The sequence below is a fragment of the Ursus maritimus genome, unplaced genomic scaffold (assembly GCF_017311325.1).
Source record: "Ursus maritimus isolate PB19 unplaced genomic scaffold, ASM1731132v1 scaffold_5, whole genome shotgun sequence".
Taxonomy (NCBI): domain Eukaryota; kingdom Metazoa; phylum Chordata; class Mammalia; order Carnivora; family Ursidae; genus Ursus; species Ursus maritimus.
The window spans coordinates 33,997,346-34,017,382 of NW_024426663.1; the positions used below are offsets into that span (position 1 = coordinate 33,997,346).

At 41.2% G+C, this 20,037-nt stretch overlaps 1 long non-coding RNA gene across 1 annotated transcript in view; it reads right to left on the minus strand.

Annotated features, from left to right (window-relative positions):
- Positions 1 to 12,570, minus strand: part of LOC103663585 — a 114,285-nt gene extending 101,715 nt beyond the window's left edge. The window contains exon 1 of the long non-coding RNA XR_005832474.1: positions 12,511 to 12,570. This is a non-coding gene — a long non-coding RNA (uncharacterized LOC103663585). The remainder of the gene's footprint in view (positions 1 to 12,510) is intronic.
- Positions 12,571 to 20,037: the final 7,467 nt, after the last annotated feature.

Below are 20,037 nucleotides of genomic sequence, written 5' to 3' on the forward strand. Positions count from 1 at the left end.
GGAGTGGGGCCCAAGCACTAACACTTCTGACAAGTTGCCAGGGTGATGCTAAAGATATTGTTCTGGAAGCCACACTTTGAGGGCCTCTTATTTGTATCTTTCCTCTTTTAAAAGCCTGGTCTTCACTTACGGTCACTTAGAAAAGGATCCATATCTATTGGTAAATTAATTTTGCTATAGTGGGAAGAACCTGGACTTTGGAGGCAGCCCCTCAGACCCTGCCCTTTGATGCTGAACCCGAATCTTCACTTCTTTCAGCTGCCATTCCTCATCTGTAAAATGAGAATCATAATCCCTACCTCATATAATTAAGTAATGTGGATAATAGGCCTAAACTATATTGGATATTCAATGAATATCAATTTCTTTAACTCCACTCCCTTTCCTGATGTGTAGTAGGCTGATTACCATTCAAAGTATTAGGATGATGAGAGCAATTACTTACATTTATACAAGTCTTTACATTTATAAAATAAGTTAATAAACATTATCTTCTGAAGGAAGCCTGAAATCTACATTTTTAACCAACACCCAAGATAATTTTCATATGCACCAAAATTTGACAACAGCTAATATCTCATTTAATCCTCACAGCCTAAAAGACAGCATTATTAATCCAATGGTATAGATGAGAAATGGGCTTCAAGAAGTTAAGTGACTTGCCACAATAACCCAATGACACAATCCCAAACCTCTGGCTTATAAACCCAGTTCCTTAATACAAAGATAAAAATCTTTACTGGTGGTATTTTAGGCATCAGGGACTGGAAAGTGGGGCAGATGTTTTTGCCTAGAAAAGGTATTCTTGGCATCACCTGATGCCCAGTGTGTGATTTGCAGGGAGATTTGGGAAGCTGATTGGTCAGTTCACATTTGATATTGTCTGAGTATGTGGTAACTGTACCCTTAGGATAAGGAAGGAAACACCTGATACAGGTGTTCTGTGGCCTTTCAACTCTGAATGGCTGACCAAGTGCCAGTTGGCTGTCTGGAATGAAATATTTAGTGACCTTGCTGACAGACAAGCTTCCTCCTTTTCCATTCCTCCTTCGATTGCTCAAGCCTTAATAAGGGAAGGATGCAGTTGCTCCAAATATGGAAAAATCTTAAAAATCTGGAAAAATCTTAACCCAGGAAAGAACAATCTTGGCTTGGAGCTTCATGAGTGGGTATGGCCATCAGCCAACACACCACCAGTTGGGTTATTTATACAGCAAAAGGAAATCATTTACTTGTAAGCTACCTCCTTTCAGCTTCTCCTAATCCTAAACGTCCCAGAAACCAAAAGGTGGAGTTGAAATTAACGAAACAAAATATTTAGTAGACATCTACATGGCTTCATAAAAGTGAAATTTCTTGCACTTACCCCTATTAGAGTCTTACTGCTTAAGTCGCTATTTTTAATCGAGACTGACCTGCTTCTCTCTCTGACCTTCCCATCCCAGAACATCATTTGCTTCTTGGAAACTCCTCTTATGCTCATGTGTAAGGAATGTCCCTCTGGCTACTATGGAGATTTTTTTGGTACTTATTTATTTTGAGTAAAGGATGCTTGAGAGTAAAACATAACTATGGACAAGGGCACTGAAACTAGCTGTGATAGAAATTAATACTCAAGTTGGTACAGAGTTCAAAACAGTTTCTTATACCTAAGGACATGCTGACCTCCGTGGTTGTGGCAGCAAAATCAAGTAAGCCAAAAAATTCCCCATGAGCTTTGGGAGGGAAATCCCACTTTCTCATTTTAAAAAATGCAGTTTATCTCTTTTTGCTTCTAATTAGAAACAGAACATGATTTTTCTTGATGTTGAGATCCCAAGAATTCATAATAAGCCTCACTGGGACTATGACACCCGTAACTCAGCAGTGAGATCGGCTGCTTATGGAAAAGAGCATGAATAGTGTTACTTATACTGGACTGTGAAATACTTAGGATTCAAATCAACTTTATACCCTCCTTTCACAGGTGAGTGTGCGCCTACATTATCATGGGCAGTAACAACTCCCAGAGGAGCCAGTAACTGTAAAAGAGACCACTTTTGCATTATAGACAAGGCTAATATGTGGTGTTCACAGACTATGATGAAGTCAAGTCAGAAACATTAAAACCAATTTCTGCAGTCTAGCTAAAGAACCTGCTAAAGCCTGGTGAGAAAATAAACACAAAGGTGCCTCCTGGGAATATTCTTAAAATCACAAAAATATAAATCACAAACCATTATTTTCTTTATACACTGTGAATTTCTCTGGCTGGGAATGGAAGTTTTCTTTCTTTCTTTCTTTCTTTCTTTCTTTCTTTCTTTCTTCTTCTTCTTTTTTTTTTTTAGATTTTACTTCTTTATTTATCAAAGAGAGAGAGAGAGAGTACAAGCAGGGGAAGCTGTAGGCAGAGGGAGAAGCAGGCTTCCCGCTGAGCAAGGAGCCCAATGTGGGGCTTGATCCCAGGACCCTGGGATCATGACCTGAGCCGAAGGCTGACGCTTCACCGACTGAGCCACCCAGGCGCCCTCGGAATGGAAGTTTTTAAGAGGAGTACCGACCAGTTCAGTCATTTGGTATCCAAAGTAAACCATGTCTCCTGGACGTGAACAAAGCCACTGGTCTTGAGCCATCTCCCTGCAGGTGTGCTATTTCTTTGCCAGCTGGAAATCTCAGTGAGGGAATCCAAGACGTGAGTCAGTGTCCTTCTCTATTGGTTTCAGCACAATTTTACGTAGTGCTAGACCTGTCCTGAATTGCACTATAAAATTACCAGGCTTGAACTCCAAACACAAGTGAATCTGATGCATGCCATGATAAGGAAGACAACAGTGGGAGGACTAGGTGCTGGGACAATACACACAATTGTTGTGTAATCCTCAAGTGAGAGCAACAGATTCGTTTATCCACCCATTCATCCATTCAAGGAGTGTTTGTTGAGCCCCTGGTCAGAGGGGCACTGTATAACCCCAGAGAATGCCGTTCACTAATGTGCCCATACTCTGTATAAAGCTCTAGGGAAGCAAGGGACAGTCCCTGCCTTCAAGGAGCTCTCCGCGCAGTGGGAGAAAGGTACAGCAGTCAGGGAAGTACAATACAAAGTGGAAAGTCATAAGACAGAACAGTTAGCACAGGTGGACCTGGAAGGTGGGCATTTACCCAGCCTTGGAGGATCAACGGCAGCTGCTTGGAGAAGGCTGCACCTGAGAACACTCTGAAGAAGCAGACAGGATCCAACCAAGCTGCCAAGAGAAGGGAGAACCGCCCAGGGTGAAGATGCAGCACACGCAAAGGTGAAGGGATGAGGGAGAGAAAGTGGGCTATCCAGAAGTCATTTTGGGTCAGCTGAGTAGATAGAGGAAAGAAGAAAGTTTCCAAGAAAAGAAGAGGAGAGAAGGGGAAGGGAAAGGAGGAAGAGAAGGGGGAGGGAAAGGATGGGGAGAGCAGGAGAGGAGAGGGGAGAACATAGCCAGTGTCCAAAGCTGACTTGGTTCTTACCCTTCCCATGGCCTGGTGATCAGCTTCCCTGGATCACAGCATGTGGATTTTTTTTTTTTTTTGCATTAGCATGTGACCACATTGTGCCTTATAATCAAAGGAATTCTAACCGTGTCAGGGGCTCTTGATACTCAGCAGACTTAAATGCAAGTAGGCTCTTCTTTCTTTCTTCCTTCATCCCTTTCCTTCCTTCCTTCCTTCCTTCCTTCCTTCCTTCCTTCCTTCCTTCCATTTTCTTTCTTTCTTTCTTTCTTTCTGTCTTTCTTTCTTTCTTTCTTTCTTTCTTTCTTTCTTTCTTTCTTTCTTTCTAGCATGTGGCTAATAAGCATGTGATTTGCAAAGGGTAGTTCAGTTAAACTGCCATTTTGATACTCTGGGTTTAGATAGCTACTCAGGACTGGACGTAGAAACAGCTAGTTTTGCTCCTTTATTAACTGCCTTTAACTTAATAACTCCTTTATTAAGTGGCAGTTAATAAACACTCCCTCTGCTACTCACTGGCTGGGGTCTGCCCGCTTGAAGAAATGCTTGCTCTAAAGTTCTCCCTTCTAGTCTTGAGGCTCACAGTTAGGCATCCATCTACCTGATCATTAGGGAAAATAGGGTTGCTGACTTTTCAAAGCCAGATTTCAATCTAATGATCAACATTAGGAGAAAAATGCTACAAAGGAGGTTTTAAAAAATAAGTAACTAAACAAGCCTTATGTCTTCCTGGACGGCAACTCTCTTACCCTCATAACTCCTATACCTAAAAAAACCTAGCTCAATGAATAATAAGTGCTTAATAACAATAATAACAAAAATGGTGTAACCCCACTTTGGAGAATTCATTCATTTCTCTCCACTTTACAACTTCCTATTCAATCATTTTCTATTAATTTTTTTCACACCACACTCAGAAACCGATAACACAAAGTTACTAAGCATAAACATCTCTAGCCTACCTCTTTCTTGCAGTTTTGTTCCTCATTTTTCTTCCCACTTCCCCTTAAGGAGGATTTTTCTCTCTTTCCTAAATAGGCTCAAGCCCACAATTAGTCTTCTGAAAGCTTGTGCGGGATCTTAGTTTCAAATGTTTTATCACGCAAAATGCCGTTAGGGCTCTAATCTCAACACAGGATCTCCAAAAATATGGTAGCTATTTTTGGGAGAAAAAAGAAATTCTACGAAGTCTGGTTACAAATCAGTAATAGGCTCTGCAAACAATCATAGCCGTAAACAAAAAACAGAAAGATTTTCACATGTACCCTACTTAGTAAATATCACTCTTTATTTTCTTAGCCACACTTCCTAATTATAAATCTTCTGTTAAAAATGTCAATGTACCATTGGGGTCCTTAATGTCAGGCTCTCTGTTGTCTGCTTAATATTTTCTTATTACTAGCCCTTTTCCATCCATCCCATCATCCCTTTGCCTCTATGCTAAATGGGTTGAGCCCAAGGCCTTAAACCGAACATCTATCAGTCAGATTTCTCCTATTTGGTTCTTCGTTTCACTGACAGCCCTCAGGGACCCTGTCACGCTTCTGCCCGAGCCCTCCACGTTCCCTTGAGTGAGCCGTTTCCCATGCTGTGCGAACCACACTCTATCTCTACTTCTCCCTGGAAGTTTCAATTCTTAAAACTTGGTAAAACTGAATCTCTTCTTCATTTCCCCCCAACAAACTGAATTCCTCTCTAGGCGTACACTTTTCTCTCAGAATGGTGGTGTTGTTTTTTTTTAAGCCTTGTCTCTTATTCTTCTTGCTTCCCCCTGTACGCTTCATTCTCACCCTGAACCCATCTCATATATGGGCAAGATACAGGCTAATTCTCTTTCTCCGACTTTTTTTTCATATCTTAAAAACATCTTAAGAAAATGTGTTCTGCTTATTCAGGTATTTTCAAACTATGTTTAAGCAATGGTTATCTCTGAGTGTGGAACTGAGGTGGTTTGGGGGTAAGGATTGGGAGGGGAATGGGGCACCTTTACATTTTATTATATTTGTATTTGCTTTAAGTGTTCATAGTGATGTACTATTTTTTAAAAATATTTTATTTATTTATTTGACACACACACACACAGAGAGAGAGAGAGAGAGAGAGAGAGAGAGAGAGAGAGAACAAACAGGGGGAGGGGCAGAGGGAGGGAGAAGAAGACTCCCTGCTGAGGGAGCCCGATGGATACAATGCGATGCAGGGCTCAATCCCAGGACTCTGGGATCGTGCCCTGAGTCGAACGCAGTTGCTTAACTGACTGAGCCAGCCAGGCACGCCAGTGATGTACTAGTTTTGAAATTAAAAAAATATTTCTTTTACTTAAAAATACCTTTACGTTGTTCAGAAGGAAAAAAAACTCCTCTAAGATTATGGTTATCAAGGTTTTTCTAACTAAATGGTTATTCATTGAAAAGAGGAGAACAGAGATAGTGAGAGACTGTGAATCTCAGGGAGACAGTATTGTTCAAAGTCAGCATTCCCTTCACTTGTGTTTCAGCTGTGAGCATATGACCAAGTCTGTGACTACCACAGTATAAAGGCTGAGCATAGCGACCTGGCAGAGAATTATGAAATAAAACTACATAGGTTATTTGGATGTACCTTTAGGAATTTCTAATTCAAAAGGAAAAAGTGCCTCTTAATTTTTCCTCTAAGCAGTTTGATATAGTCAGAAATTTTTCAAAATCAGCATATGTTGCTATTGTAGTTAAACACATACACACATGCGCACATGCACACTCACTCTCTCAGACAAAATTCCCATTCTTCCGAGGTTGATAAACTTAATCAGGTTTCTTTCCTAACACCTAGCACTGAGGGACGGTATTTGCTAGGGTCCCCACAGGGATCTAGGGGGTAAAGGGCCCTGTGATACAGTCCAAACAGGGCAACCTCCCAGGGTAGAGAGCAGAGCAGTGAAGGGTGAAGACAAGACACAGAGGGAAGAATGAGAAATATTCAGCACAGGTGTGAGGACTAGGTTATTTTAGCAGTTATATTTTTATAGAACATCATATTTAAGTATTGAAGCATATATTTTAAAACTCTCTCACAGCCATTATATATGTCACAAATAAATCTGCTTTGTGGGTCTAAGTGGCTGGGTGCTGGCAACCAGATTTGCAGACCTGGAGAATTAGGGGCAAATTGTCAGTCTCTGGAAATACTCTTTCCAATGACAATCTATTTAATTGTGACATATGTGGGCCACGTTATTCCTTCAAGCCCAGGTGTAGGTCTAGTCCCTTTAAATGATCTGTCTCTGAATTGTCTTCCTGATTCACATAACCCATTTGCAAATCTCCAGGCCTTTCCAAATTTAATTGCTATGTCTAACATTGCAATCTGAAAGTTACCCATCCCCAGAGTCACATTCCAAAATATCGACTTTTCCTGCATCTTTATATGAAAAAGATTCTACCTATAGAATTAAATTGGCCTCAGTGTTTTCTATATGGTAATTTTTAAATACTGGCATGTGTCTTAGGTAGGAATTCTTTATTTCTGCTTTCTTATTTTACTCAGAATTCATTCCCTCTTTAGGAAATTTTTTTGGCAACTCTCTTACCAACCACCTTAAAATCTCTCTGGAAACTCTCCTTCTGGTAAGTACAGTCTTGCTTCTCTGAAAAGTTTTTCCTCATGGTAGAATCATAAACAAGAAATGGTCTCAGAGGTTAGCTACACCAACCCCTTCATTTGACTAATGAGAAAAATTCTTCCTGCTTTTTTCTTTTTTAATGACAGTGCTTAGATTTCAACTAATCTTTTCCTCTCCCATTTGTTCTCCAGTATCATTTATCTTTCCATTAGAGTCTAAGATCTTCTATACCTCTAATAACGTGAGATAAAAACAGCAAAAACTACAGGGTTTCTTTCTCCCAGATAGCCTTTCCTATATTCCACTCCTCTAATCAGATTACTGAAGACACTGGGATTCTTGTTCTTAGCGTCTGGTTAGGTTGACAGCAGGAGTGTAGAATTTTTCCACAAATGGTTGTTTTCATCTCTGGCCTTCCAGGACCTAATGCCAGCACACTTTCCACACCTAAGTATGCTTTGCCCCAGAACTTCTCTGAGTCTTTGTGGTGGGGTCTACTGGGGTCTTACTGTGCAGCAGGCACATTCACAAGCATCCCCCCACCCCCAACACACACCTTGATCCTCACACCCCCCTGTGAAGCAGAATTATTGTTCCCATTTTAAAGGGGAAGAAACCAACACTCTGAGATCAAGTATCTGGCCTCAGCAACTTAGTTAGCTGAGGGTAGAGCCAGGATATAAGCCCGAGTTTTCCGACTCCGTTTCCACATCATTATTTTCTGTTTATGTTACTGGCTGAGTGCTCCGTTCTCCCTCCTCTCTTTGACACTCTCCTACCTCACTCAGTCTACATCACCAGAAGAGAGATAAGAGAATGATGAAGAGGGAGACCTCACCAGCCCCTCCCATGGCCCACCTCAAGTCAAGGTCCACCCAGAAGCCTCCGCTTTTTCTTTTATAATCGCCAGAAAGAATCAGTACTGTTAATTGTTAGCCACTTCTTCCCTTGTGCTTTCCATCCTCTTGTGAATATATTAATTTAATGTTAGGTGTACTGTACTATTTGTCTAATTGTAACTTCTGTGCTGTGTTTTAGGTTTTGTTTCCACTTTGTCTCATGCAGGCTCATTTTTCTCCATTCTCGATACAATCTTTCAGAGATTGTGACAATCTGAAAACTCTTCCCTATTGCTGTTTTCCTTCAGTAGAATACTTCTGTGCAACTTTAGGGATATAGCAAAGGGGACAAAGGAGAATATATGTTCCCATGGAGCCATTTATAGTAGAACCAGAAAAAAAGAAAGAAAGAAAGAAAGAAAGAAAGAAAGAAAGAAAGAGCCAGTCACACCAAAAGATGATCCATAAAATAAACATATTGATATATTGGACTTTATCAAAATTAAAAAATTTGTTCTTCAAAAGACCCCACTAAGAAAACAAAAAACAAATCACAGATTAGGAGAAAATAATTGCAAATCATATATCTAATAAAAGACTTGTATCTAGACTATATAAAGGACTCTCACAACTCAATAATAAGACCAATAACCCAATAAAATATAAGCAAAAGATTTAAATGGATATTTCACCAAAGAAGATAAAGCAATATTTAATAAGCATATGAAAAGGTGTTCATGTCATTACTCATCAGAGAAATGCCAATTAAAACAACAATGACTACCTTTTCATACTCACCAGATTGGCTAAAATCAAGACAGACATTAACAAGTGTTGGAAGGGACATGGAGAAACAACCTTCACACATTGCTGATGGGCATGTAAAGTGGTAAAGCCACTTTGGAAAATAGTTTGGTAGTTTCTTAAAAAGTTAAACATAACCTTACCATACAATTTAGCAATCCCATTCTGAAGTATCTACGCCAGAGAGAGAAAAATCAAACGTCTACAGAGACTTGTACAGAATGTTCATCACGGTGTTGTTCATAAAAGCCAAACATTAGGCCAACTGAAAGAAGCCAAATGCACAAAAGAGTACATATTGTATTACATTTATAAGAAATCTATAAAGACAGAAATTAGGTTAGCGTCTGAGCCTGAGGCTAGAGTGGAGATTTACTGCAAATGGGCATAAGAGAACTTTCTGGGGCAATAGGAAAGTTCTAAAACTGGGGATGATAAGGCTGCACCACTGCCAATTGGTTAAAAATAACTGAACACTCACAATGGGTAAATTTTATGGTATGTAAATTAGAGAATTGTTCTTTATTTCCATTTTGCTAAGTTTTTATCTTTAGCTTTATTGACTTTTAAACCTATAAACCCACCCTACTTTGCTATGCATTTATTCATTTCTGGTAAAATTCTAGAATCACATAGGAGAGGGCGTCCAAACACATTACATTGTCCCTTGCTTAGCAATTGAGCAATCTAAACTACAATTAGACTTTAAAGAGTGTGTGATTTCCTTTAGGGGGTATACCAAATTTTGATAATGTAGTCAACATCTTCAAAATCTAACATTAAACAAACATATTTGAAATGCTGACTCTTAAGTCTGAAAGAATGGTTTCATTTTGCTCAGTCAATTAAAAGATTTACAGACAAGTGGTGAAAAGAGGCTACATTTTTTGCTTTTGTCGGGGTCAACTTTTGTCATCAAAATATGGGTCCTCTGTTACCCACCAGATTAGGTTTCTTCCTGCAAAGAGGGCATTAACCTACTCTGGTTTCATGTTGGTAGAAGGTCAGGAATGTTTGCCACGGGTCCTCACCCCATCTAAACATCATGTGGCCTGCCTGCTTTAGAGCTGTGCTATTTTAGTAATGAGAATTATCCTGCTTGGGAAAAGGGCCAGAATGGCTGAAGAAACTAGACAAGAGGTGGCTAATGGGTATACTCTCCTTGATCTGGCTTGCAGTACCTGGAAATAAAGCACATTTCCTGGTCGAACTATTTACACAATTGTTATTTCCACATCGATTATAACTGGTCTCTGTGTTGAATACCTGAGGCAGTTTACCTATCATATGTCAAATGCTTTAATATGTTAAAGTAAGAAGTGGTAAGATTCTTTGCTTGGCAAACATTTTCAGCAACAACAAAATAGTCATGAACAATAGAGGAAATTAGGTTGTGATTCATTAAACAACTCCAACTTAAATGCCATGATCTGCATGGATTCCTAGGGGGCTCACAAGCTTGAGCTCTCCCTCTGTTTATGTAGGCCCTCTGTACATTTGAAAATGAAAAAGCAGTTGATAATGCATGTCCCCAGAAGTACAGCAACCTAGCTGCCAAGATACTCAGAATACTGCCAAATACTCACAATAAAGTATTTACCTTGATAATTTACTAGTACGTGGCTATCAGTCTTAAGACCAGAAATTTTTATCAATCCATTGCTTGACTGATTGATCGATATTTGGCAGACACTGAGAATGGACTCCTTCTGCAGGAGCAGACTCACATTAACCAAGTTCACTGGGACTGATATACACAAACCAGAATGACAATTCATGAATTTACCATGAATTTTTACATCATCCAGAAGACTCGAAAACTTGTGTTAGCAAGTTGGTACATCCTCCTCTCACCCCCAGCCACAGGAAGCCCAAGTATGATCAGAATTACCAGCGTAGGGGCGCCTGGGTGGCACAGTTGTTAAGCGTCTGCCTTCGGCTCAGGGCGTGATCCCGGATTTCCGGGATTGAGCCCCACATCAGGCTCCTCCACTAATAGCCTGCTTCTTCCTCTCCCACTCCCCCTGCTTGTATTCCCCCTCTCGCTGGCTGTCCCTCTCTGTCAAATAAATAAAATCTTTAAAAAAAAATTACCAGTGTGTCCGCTGTGTACATTTTCAATGAGAAGTACAAATGTAAGTCTCAAATAATCTTAGGTTTCCCCCACTCTCTCCCTCCCCCCGAACCATCTCATTCTCTCTCTCAGCTTGTTACACGGCGAGCTGATTTACACAAAGGTGATGATGGAATCACAACAATGGTAATTAATCAACCCTAAGGAGCATCTCTCTAATTAGAAAGATGGGTGCTCTCTCACACACCAGAGGGACAGTTTGCTATGGAAATGGAGACACTTCAGGCTGTTGGGTCTAAAGTCCCACCCCTTGTGCTCGCTTAGATAGGTGTCAACAATCTCAGGCTGCTCTCCTACTCTCTCTGTCTTTGTTTCCATGGTGAGCCGGCCCAGCTCTGACGGGCACACTCAGCCAGATACAGTCCTTTCTAAGACGCCTGTAATCATTCCACCTCCTTGAGGATATGTGGGTTATCTTGACTATGAAACATGATGTATTGGTTTCTGAGGCTAATTTATAATCCATATGTTGAACAAGAACAATTCTTAGAATGGACTCATCAAATAGCTTTCTTTTCTGTCTCCACTATCTCTTTATTTTTTTATTTATTTTTTAATTAATTTTTATTATGTCATGTTAGCCACCATACAGTACATCCTTAGTTTTTGATGTAATTTTCCATGATTCATTATTTGTGTATAACACCCAGTGCTCCATGCAATATGTCCCTCCTTAATATCCATCACCGGCCTATCCAAGTCCTCCACCCCCATCTCCATTGAAGCCCTCAGTTTGTTTCCCAGAGTCCACAGTCTCTCGTGGTTCATTCCCCCTTCTGTTTACCGCCCCTTCATTCTTCCCTTCCTCCTCCTACCGATCTCCCTGCTATTTCTTATGTTCCATAAATGAGTGAAACCATATGATAATTGTCTTTCTCTGCTTGACTTATTTCACTTAGCATAATCTCCACTGTCTCTTTAAATTCACTCTCCGGGCTTGTTCTTCTCTAGTTTCTAGAAAAAAATCTAGACCAATCCCATGATGTTTCTGTTCACTCTCTGGGAATATGTAACAAGTTTGGTCTCAGTTAAGGAAGCAAAACACCCAGCTTTCTATAATCATTGAAACTCCAAACTCATTTTAAAGTCGAGAGTCTTCCCTTCCTCCAGCTTGCAGGTTACAATCAGGTAGAGAAAGGGGCTTGGTTGGCTGCTCACTGTGTTAGTGTGTCCAGGCTACCCCCAACAAAACACTCCAGACTGGGTATAGTTTTGATGACAGAAATCTATTTCTTACAGTTCTGGAGGCTAGGAAGTCCAAGACCAAAGTGCTGGCCAGTTCAGCAACTTGTGAGGGCTGTCCGCCTGGCTTGCAGATAATTGCCTTCTCGCTGTGTCCTAACAAGGTGGATAGAGAGATCTCTCTGGTGTCTCTTCTTATAAGGGCACTAATCCTATATGATCAGGGCTCTATCCTTATTACTTCATTTAACCTTAATTACTTCCTTAACGACCCTGTCTTAAATTTAGCTACACTGCGGTGTGGGGCTTCAACATAGGAATTGAGGGTGAGGACACAATTCAGTCTGTAGCACTCACTTTCACCACCTTGCAGCTCCTCGTCCTTCCCTTCTTGTACCTAGTTTCTGACCCATGAATATAGGGAGAGAGGAGATTTAAGGAAGCAGGACCATTTGTACTTGTCTGAAGCTGATCTGAGGCTTCCACACACTCACCAGGCCTGGCAGTTGTAAAACCCGATTCCTTCTCTTAAGGTGAAAGTCTGTCGATTCTTGGGAGTCCTTCTTAATAGGGTTGTTCCAGTCTCCTCCTGCTCCATGCTTCTGGCTCTTTGCTCAACCCCTAAGAATTCATAGCCAATCTCCACCCTCTTCTTGCTGCAGCCCCTCCTCCACTTCAGACAACCCACTTGCACAGACAGGAGTCATTCCACACACCAGCTCTCCGTTGAGTGGAAGCCATTATGTCCATTGGAAACCTTCATGTTTTCTTCTACTTCCTTCCTTTGGAATCCCCACATCTGAGAGAATAGGCCAGTCATGATACAGCTCCAAAATCACCTCGGCTGCTACAGTCAGAGCACCTCTTATTCTTAGGTTCCCCAGGCAGGGATCAGAATTCTCTTCCCCTCCCCCCTCCTAAACTGCAAAGTGCAGAGGACACATTCCTAGCTCTCCAAGTAGTGTCCCTGAAGCTCATCTCCCTGGACCTGAAGGGAATGGGAATCACCCCCCTGATGCCACTCCTACCCCAGTCCTCCCTTCTATAGCAGATATGGTGAATTGGTCCCCAGCATCAATTCCGATTTCTTTTGTTCTGTGCTTTCCTATACTGCAAATTTGAAAATCTTCATTTTCAGATTCTCCTGCAAATCACGTTCTGCCAATTGATGGCACTTGAACAAGATTTAGAAGGCGGAATGGAGCAGGGAGGTGGGGCAAGGGACCTTCTCCCTGCCAACAAGGCCAGAGGGATGGAGCTAGTACTTTTTGGCATCCACGATCCAGTGCCCACTCATCATCTTCACAGACACTAAGAAGCAGCTGATCAGTCCATGGCAGAGGTTTCCTTCTCTCTGGAGCACAGTTCCAGTGATATGAGGTTGACATCATGGTTCTAAGTTCTAGTGTTAGCTTCCTGACTCCTCAGCTCTGGAGAGCAGCCAGAATAGCAGCTTGCCTGGGGGCACATGCAGGGGTTCTGTCCCAAAAGTCATTTCTGTAGGCCGAGCCTAAAGTCTACTCCTCCAGCCCTTCTAAAACTTTCTATCCACCAAATTCCTCGAAATGAACCTCATTTTGATAAAATATCTAGTTTCTGTTTCCTACAAACAGTCTCTGTCTAGTCCATCTCCTCCCCTTAGGACAGGCAGTAGAGAATGAAATTCCCTAGCATATCAACAACTAGGCTGAAACCTCCATTTTAACATCCTCTTATAAACACCCTGAGGGCAATCCTTATTTTCAGCCCTTGCAGAGCCAGAGTTCCTATGTCCTTACCAGGCTTGATCCTCTGAAAAGGGCCCAGTGTATTTAAAATAGCACATTTTACTCACAATGAAGATATCTTCATGTATATATCTTAACATACTCAAGAATCTACTCAATATTTTATTTATTTGACCAATGATAGTGTAATTTCTTCCTATCCTAAAAGCATCAGCTAAATCCCTGGACTCTCATTTGGCCTGGCCTCGGGAGCAGGCGGAGAGGTAGACAAACATCAGGAGCCTGCGAGAACCAACTTCTCTTCCAGAATACTCACTCCACCAACTCACATTGCATCCCAAATAGATGGATTCCTTGGGTTAAGTTTTGTTCCCTGACTCATGCGAGAGCCCAGTCATCGCAGCAGCTGAGCTGACAATCCAGAAGTGCCTTATCCGAGCTCGTCCTCACCCATCCTCAGAGCAAGATTTGAAGAAAAGGAAGCAGAGAGAACATGAAGACCATGGCCAGCAGTATTAGGATTAAGGATGTGCCCTGCGCAGGATTTCACTTTCTCCAATCCCCCAAAACACCTCATATAAAGTAAGAGAAATATTGTTTGAGATGACTAATTAACTTTCTCTTAATGTAATGTAGAATGTGAATAAAAACATCTTTTGGAAACTTTGCTATTTGTCTTCCTTTATAACATTCTTAAATAGCTGCCCCTAAGCTCCCCCCCACTATAGAAATTGGGGAGCTGCCACGGTGACTCAGGGTATTAGAGGGTGGAGGATGCCATCCAAGGTGGGAGAAAGCTGAGGATGAGGAAGCAGGGACCCGGACAAGGTTGGCACCTCCACTGCAATTTTGCCTAGAGGCAATATACATTGTTTTTATAACCTTCCTCATTGGTATGCATGAGCCCCAAAATAACTACATGAAAACATTCCCCTTCTAAGGCTTGCATCATGCTTTTTTATTCCAATCTGAGTCACAGCAATGTTCTTTGAGTCATCTGCCAGGACTTAATCAAAATTTCACAATGTCCTTCCTATGTGAATGCTTTCTGGCTTCTCCCTTAAATTTTATTTTGGCAACAGAATATCCTTTGAAAAAAATGGCTCCAAGGATCTCCGCACAGTTGCTTAGTCTCTCCTGTGGTCTCCTTCTTCTTTTCGAGGGCCCATGACAAGGTCACCGACTCCCTTTGTCCTTCCTTCTTCCCTTGCCCGTTGTGTCACTTTCCTGCCTCCTTTCCTTGTATTATTTTCTCCACTGAAAGCTTCTTCCCCCTCTCGGTACCCTTCCAGTCCCCAGGGGACAGTGGCTTCTCTGGCTCGAAAAGAAAGACCCCAGGCTGAGAAGCAGGCAGACGGCTCAGTGCCCTCCAACCTTGGACGAGTGCCGTAAAGCCTGAGGGCCTGTTTTCCGTAAATTCAAACGGTTCTCAGTTCATATCCATAGTTGGTTTCAAAGCATTTAGATAAAAATCGTCCCACAGCATAGAAAGAATCCTACCATTACATAGAAAACTTCTTACCTGAAAGTAGCTTTCTAAATGTTTACCCATCGGAGGCTGGCAAAACTATGATGCATTCATTAAAAAGTATGAGGTGGCTCTTTAAGTACAGTGTCTAGAGAGTAAAAAAGTAGTTTACAGAATAATATGTGTAGTAGAATCCCTGCTTTAAAAAAGTCTATGCTATATGCTATGTGTGAGTACTATGTTACCCATTACACATGAATTGTGTGTGATTAGAAACAATCTGAAAGGATATGAACTCCATGTAAGAGTGGTTGCTTTGAGAGGAGGAGGGGCTATAGGAAGGGAGAAAGGGGATTCTGATTTTTTTCCATGCTTCTGAAATTGTTTGAAATTTTTACCAGAATTTCCTCAACAACTAACACGAATTTTGCATAATTTGGGGGGGGGGAAGCATCTTCTATATCATGGACTAGAGCTTTATTGCTATGTTTAAAATCTAGTGAAATAAATTACCTTAGAGTTTATTTATTAATATATAAGTATATATAAACTGTAGTTTATATATTACTTGTTAATCTTATCATGTTCCTTTCATTCCCCACTCACAAAACATTTGTTTGTTAGTAAGTAAACAAACAAACAAATTGACCGCTTTGCCCTGTGGAAAAATGAGAGCTGAGCTGACCCCAGATTTTTGTTCTGCGTCGGGTAGCAGTCCCCCTTCTCCCCACCTCCAACATCTCAACCACCCAGCAAGCCCCAGCGTGGAGCCTCAAGAGAGGAAATGGGGTTAAAGGCCGAGGTGAAGCAGAGTACTAGGTCTCCCTTTCCCTTACGAGGGTCACATCAAAGAATGCTGTTTTATGTGATAAATTCATCACCCAGAGAACAGGCCCAAATTCTGCCTTCTAGACTGCAGCTTCTGTAGAGTGAGTTTACCAAGTTATTTATTTCAAACCTTATTTGCTGCCAGGCAATTTAGATGCACATGAAGTTTGCTATGGCAGGGGGAGGAACTGAGGTCACCAAATGAAGGCATTTCTTTCAAAACTTATTCACTGGCAGAATTTCTGTGAGCTTGTTTTGTTTATAGTTAGCTATGGTGATATTATTAAAGTAGTGAGATACACACATGTGCACACAGAATCCGTTCACTACAGCCTCCCAGGATAAGCTGACACATCTTTGATAATAGATCCCCCTGCACCCAATGCCCCCAAAAGGAAGTTAGTAAGAACAACTTGGGAATACGATTTCCACCTTTTCCCCTCCTTCTACCGTCCAGCCTATTTTAAGACAACTGTATATAAACAGGCCTGTTGCCTGCATGACTCAGCCTCTGCTAATCACAGAGAACAGGAGTTTGCTTGGCAGAAGAATCAGCCACTGTGTCTAAGCTCCGATGGTTATGGCTGGTGTAGGTGTTGTCTCCTGCCCAGGCATGAGAATTCAATAAGAATTAAATAAAAATTACAGGTTAATTCTATGCATTTATGTGGAAATTGGGCATTATTTTTTCCATAATGTTAGTGCATTTCTTGGGGGCAGCATCAAAATTAAAATACTTAATTCTTGTCGTACCTGGGTGGCTCAGTCAGTTAAACATCTGCCTTCAGCTCTGGTCATGATCCCAGAATCCCGGGATCCAGCCCTGCATCAGGCTCCCTGCTCAGCGGGCCGTCTGCTTCTCCCCGTCCCCCCAACCAGCTCGTGCTTGCTCTCTCTTTCTCTCTCTCTCTCAAATAAGTAAAACCTTCAAAAAAATAAAATAAAATACTCAATTCTCATTATTTTTAAAAAGCATGTATTTAACTATGAGGTCTATTTATTTGTGCATTTTCAGGGCCCTACTTCCAACAGCCTTACAGAAGCCGCATCTCTCACTCACCGCTGCGATGCCTCCTAACTGGTCTCGCTGCTTCAATTCTGGCCCTGCAACAACTGGTTCTCTTCATAAGATGCCAAGCAATCTACTTTAAAATGCAGTGAAATCAGTCAGTTAGAAAAGGACAAATACCATATGATCTCACTCATATGTGGAATTTAAGAAACAAAACAAACAAGCAAAGGGGGGGGGGGGGGAATTAGAGAGAGAGGAGAAAACCAAGAAACAGACTCTTAACTACAGAGAACACACCAATGGTTGCCAGAGGGGAGGGGGCAGGGGGCATGGGGGAAATAGGGGATGGGGTTTAAGGAGCGCCCTTGTCATGAAAAGCACTGGGTGATGTATGGAATTGTAGAATCGTTATGTTGTACACCTGAACCTCATATTACATTGTATGTAACTGGAATTTGAATAAAAACTTTAAAAAAATTAAAAAATAAAAACCAAGAATAAAAAAAAATAGAATGATAGAATCTGCCAGTTAAACCATCTGATCCTGGTGTTTTTATTTGTGAGGGACATCTTATAACATCTATTTATATCGGAAAATAAATAAGTAAATAAAATGCAAATCAGGTCCAGTCCCAACCTGGTTCACAAACCCTTCACTGGCTTACCACTGTATGTCGAATAAAATATGGTCTGGGCCTGGCTCCCTCTCCGCCTTAGCATTCCGCATTGTCCTCCCTGCACTCCAGGCACGCAGGCTCTCCCTTGCTTCAGAAACGACACCAGGCTCATCCTGTCTCAGTGCCAAAGCCCTGCCCACACTGGTCTCCTCTGCCTGGGGGCTCATCCCTCTGCTTGTTCCCTGGACCAGCACCTTCTCTTTCTTCTACTCAAAGCCTCCTCAAAATGCCTCCCCTGATGGATTTACCAAAGGGGCCCCTCCTTATTTTCCTTTACAGTTTCCTATTAGTGCCCTTTTAAAAGTTATTATACTCTATAATTACTTGTTTACTGTCTCCCTTCCCAGGTGACTGAAAACTCCATGTGGGGATGGGCCATTAGAGCTCGCATTGTGACTGTTTCGTTCAGGGGCCCACCAGAGCCCCAAGAGGCTGGGGAACTGACTAAGATTCTTTTCTTGACCAAACTTGGGTCAGGTTGATTAACCTTCTTCTAGGCCCATCTGTGTACTTCCTTGCAAAATCCAGTCTTGGGGCGCCTGGGTGGCTCAGTCATTAAGCGTCTGCCTTCAGCTCGGGGCGTGATCCCAGCGTTCTGGGATCAAGCCCCACATTAGGCTCCTCCGCTGGAACCCTGCTTCTTCCTCTCCCACTCCCCTTGCTTGTGTTCCCTCTTTCACTGGCTGTCTCTCTGTGTCGAATAAATAAATAAAATCTTTAAAAAAAAAAATTCAGTCTTAGCAAGAACCTTGCCAAGTCAGTTAAATCAGAACCTCCCACCTTCAATATCTGATGATCTGGTGATGAGCCATCTCCCAGGCAATGTCCCATCACCCTGGCCTGTCTTCAGTAAGAATGCTGTTAGGTTGGTTTAGCCAAACACCCCTGATCCCTGATGTTCCCTTTAAGTTATCTTCCAGGCACTGACTCCCACCCTATTCTTTAGCTATAAATTGCCATGTGCGCAGGCTGCATTCAAAGTTGAATCCAATCTCTCTCCCCCACCTCAAAATTCCATCAAAGTGGTCCCCACATCTATCATGATGGTCCTAAATAAAGTCAGCCTTGCCATCTTTAACAACTGCCATTGGATTTTTTTTTAAATGGAAGTCCAGATTATGAATTCCTACCATATCATCAGTGTGAGTCATCATTAGCAAAAACTGCGTTAACGTTTTTGTTAACATTGTCAACTTTATTTCCTTGGACAATTTGTCAATAGTTGTCTAAATCTGTTAACTCTTTTCCTGTTGAAATCTGTAAGTAAAGAGTTTAGGTCAACATCAGGGAAGTAGGAAATAGGAAATGGCCAACTTTGAGACAGAGGTGTTGCTTAGGTTCAATTTCCATCAGTTTGAGGGGTGCAATTGCCAATTTTTCTAATAGGGTAAAGACCAGGGAGCAGTTTGATAGGACAGGATACAGAAGTATGACTCAGCTCTCCCAAACCAAATCTTTTCACAGTGACCTCACTTTATTTGAAACAATGGGCGTGCCAAGATCATTGGCACATCTGTATTCAAAAATAATAAGGAAAATACTTTAACCTTCTCTTTAAAGTTTCTGTATTGATGTCTCTTTCCATTCATGTTTATAATCAGTGTGATTTTTTGTATGTATTCACACAAATAAAAGTATAAAACAATTTCTTTAGTTTTCAACAATAAAATTATTTGCGTATTTGTAAAGATTTAGTCAAAGTCGCACATAGGAATCATTGTTATTTTATGAGAACCCAGATTCAAAATATAGAAAATTAAGCATAAAGCTATTGCAAGACATACTTTATATTAGTTACATAATTCCATAGTTTTGAAACTAAAGAGCCATGATTGTTGCTACTGACAAAAGGCGAATTATGATAAGAATCTACTGTATCATGTAACTAATCAGTTGAATTGACACACATTTATTGAGCTTCTACTATGACCTTAGGAAGAAGAGTCATGGTCCCTCCCTTCAAGAAGCTTAAGTTTAAGGGGGGAAAGGTAGCACATAGGTTATTATATTTTACATTTATTACATTAATGAGTGCCTACTTACATGTTTTAAGTGCTCACTACTTCTAAGTTCTCTATTCATTTATTTTATTCATATTCATATTTATATTTATATTCATATTTTATTTAATCCTCATCATTAACCCATTAGGTACTTTAACTACACAACAATTTAACGTGTAACACAACTGAGGCTCACAGCAGTTAATTGGCTTGTCTATTAACACATAGCCTGTGAGTGGCAGAGCTAGGGTTCCTCCCAGATCTTCCTGATTCAAAGGCTCAGAACTTTTCCATCATAAAAAATGT